Genomic DNA, 3,587 nt, shown 5'->3' with positions numbered 1-3,587 from the left:
AAAGTCTACCTGGCTACCCTCGAGGCCTTCTGTGTGCTGCCACTCCCAGGCCTACCACCCTCAGCAGTACCCAGGCCCCAAGTGAAACTTTTGCCTTCATCCTCTGTTCTCATTTGGCCACCACACTCTACCCTGTACTTGTTCACATGGAAAACACATCCATCAAATTCACACAGATTGTTAGTAACTGAACATCTTCATCTCTTTGGGAATTATTTGCATTTTAACATAGGACTGCTATGAAGGTCTGCTTAGGCCTAATATAATAAGGTGTGTGTGTGTGTGTGTGTGTGTGTGTGTGTGTGTGTGTGTGTGTAATTCTAGAGGGTGTGTGCTCATATGAGAAAAAGGAGGGAAGAGAGGAAGAGAGCCAGTAAGCAAGTGCACCCCCAATGCCCGGTAGGGGCTGGTCACATTGCCGGCCTTTTTCTCTCCAATTCTCCATCCTGTCACAATCCTGGGCACTCATGCCCATGTGGTTTTTATTCTGCTAGGTTAGGACTGAAACCCTGCTCAGCCGTGTACATTTGGACCTATTCTGTGTAGCTTTTAACTGCTACACTACAGGTCTAACTCAATAAGAATCATTTTTAAAATTCCAGTGCCTAGGTTCCATCCCAGATTATTTGAATCAAGATATTTTGAAATAGGGTCAGCGGGTGGCGTGGTGGTTAAGGTGCTGGACTCCCATATGGATGACTGTGGTTTGAGTCCTGGACCTGGTGGCTTGCTTTCTCACTTTCCCTTCTCTCTCTCTGGTCTAATGAAAAAAAAATCTCATAATAATAACAAATAAAATGAAAAAAAATGACTAAAACGACATTTTGGAATAGAGTCCAGCACCGAGTCTTTTTTTTTTTTTAGAGGTTTTTGCTATAGGGCACGTACACTCGCCAGACAGAGAGAGACAGAGAAATAGAAAGCGAGAAACCACCCCACAGGGGGGATGGCCACACCGCAATCCCTTCTCCTCCATTCTCCTCTTGGGATCTCGAGCACGCATGCACACCTGCCCGGTGGGAGTTTCAAGCCACCAGGTCCAGGATGCGAACCGTGGTCGACTACATGGGAGTCCAGCGACATAGCTATTACGCCAACTGCTGGTCCCAGTGCAGATAATCTTGACTCTTCAACACTCGGCATAACTAAAACAAAATTACTATATCTAATGATATTATAGCATCAAATACATCAAGTAATCTGAGACATTTCTGTTCAGTGGACATCTACGACGTTTTTGCTTCTGTAGTAACTTTGTCTTTGGGGATTAGGCTGTCCTGACACCTGCCGAGCCCGCCCATCACGCATGGTTCTGGTTCCCTGGTTGAGAGAGTTCGTACATGAACCAACACGGCTAATGGGAAAATGCCATGCTCTAGGCCCAGGAACTAATCTAGTTTTGACAACAAGGCTCAAATGAGATTAATTAGTGTCCTTTCGGAGAGATCTATATAAACACTGAGAAAAAGCCTCTTAAAATGTAGCAATCCATGGGGCCGGCAGGTGGCATGGTGGATAGGGGCGCTGGACTCCCACATGGCCAACCACGGTTCAAGTCTTGGACCTGGTGGCTTGCTTTCTCACTTCCTCTCTCTCTCTATCTCTCTCTGATCAAACTGGAAAATAATAATAATAATAAATAAAGTTAAATAAAATAATTCTTAAAAAAAAAAGTAGCAATCCAGAGTTCTAGCAAGCCTAGAGTACGGCAAAGCTATTTCGGTTGTCAGATGAAAAGTGTTACCCTGAAAGTGAAATTGTCACAGGAGAAAGTCACAAGACAGAGACCGTCAGAGCCCTGTGGACTGTGTCTGTACTCACCCCCTCCACCCACCCCGATGCCACCCCTTGGTTTTCTCAGTTAACTAGGCCAGTGAGTTCTCCTTCTTTAAGACAATTCAACTGAGATATCTAAACTTTAAAATCAAGCATTTTCTGGGACCAGTAGATCACATAATGGTTACAAGTTGACCACAGTTCAAGTCCTGGACCCGATGGCTTAAACCTTACTGGGCACATGTGCATGCGTGCCCAAGATCCTGAGAGGAGAATGAAGGCGTAGAAGGGACTGCAGCATGGCCATCCCCCCTGGAGGTGATTTCTCACTCTCTGTCTCTCTGTCTCTGTCTCTCTGGCAAGCTCACACACCCTATAGCAAAAATCTCTAAAAAATACAAAAACAAAAAACAAAAAGCAAAACAAAAAAAACCCCAAGCATTTTCTAGCATACTATGTGTTTCCCAGATCCAGCTAAAGTAACCACATCCCTTGCGATCACTAAAATTTATTTGCGTTTGCTCCCCTGTATTTTACAGTAATTCATTTGCCTTTGCTGAGATTTCTACAAGTTGGCAAGGATTTACAGTTTGCTTATTGCATTTAGCTCTAGGTCTCTACTTTCTATCTTTTGAAGCCTGCTGGTCCCAGGTAGACTCATCTTTCTTTACGCTACACTGATTCAGCCACAGAATTCATCAACTTTTTGACATGGCCAGAAACAATGTGCCAAGTATGTGTGTGTGCATGTGTGTCTGTATGTCTGTGTGTGCTTACAGCTGACTTCCCAGAACTTCTGAGATTATACGGGGCTTTACATTAGAGGAAATCAACTCGAACGGATGATTAGATATGCTGAGCCACAGGGCTTGGGGGCATGGTGAGACCGTTTTTTTTTTTCGTTTTTTTTTTTTTTTTTTTAAATCAACTATATTTCTTTCTTTCTTTAAATTTGACTAGAGAGGGACAAAATGAGAGAGAAAAGGAAAGTGAGAAAGCAAGTCTCTAGATCCAGGACTTGAACCATGGTCAGCCATGTGGGAATCCAGCGCCCTTAACCATCATGCCATGTCGTCAGTCCCTACTTCTAGGAAGAATCTCCCACTAGTCACCTTTTCCAGCCTTCCCTAAGCCCCCTACTACTGGGTCATCGGGAAAGTTATGACAAATTTTTGCACAGAAAAACGTGTCATGACTTTCCACATGACCTTGAGACCCTTTCTCTTCTTTTAGCTTTTATGTACTTTTTTTTTTAGCTATTTTATTTTGCTGGTTTTTCAGTCTTGGTCTCCTTATGATCTCTACTCCCAGAAAGCCAACTCCCCACTCTATTCTGTTGGAGAAGTTAACTCACTTAAGGCCTCCTGCACAAATTACAACGCTCCTTGATGTCCTCAGTGAAACAACATGTGCTTCGATCTTCATCTTCAGCAACGCAGAAGAACTGACAGTCTAAAATTTCAGGCGCTCCTTTCTCCCTCTCCAACATGTCATTGTAAATGGAAGAAAGCAGCATAGGAATTCACATTCCCAATGATAAGAATGATGCTGCCACCATCTCCTCCCTTGCCTGCCTTTTCCCCTTAGCAGGAAAGACAGCTACAACCAGTTGGGGTTTCAAATAGCTATTTCCTCTTTTAAACACACATGCATTTTGATTGAGAGTTTCTGAAGAACATCTCCGTGCTTTGTTCTACCGCAGAGACATGCCATATGCATAACAACTACTCGGAAAGATTGAAGAAATTCCGAGCAAAACCTTCCTCTAGTTGAAAGGACCTGAGGCTAGTAAGAAGTTAGCCTGAGACTGG

The sequence above is a fragment of the Tupaia chinensis genome, unplaced genomic scaffold (assembly GCF_000334495.1).
Source record: "Tupaia chinensis unplaced genomic scaffold, TupChi_1.0 Scaffold142326_1, whole genome shotgun sequence".
Lineage (NCBI taxonomy): Eukaryota > Metazoa > Chordata > Mammalia > Scandentia > Tupaiidae > Tupaia > Tupaia belangeri.
This window is presented reverse-complemented; position numbering follows the sequence as displayed.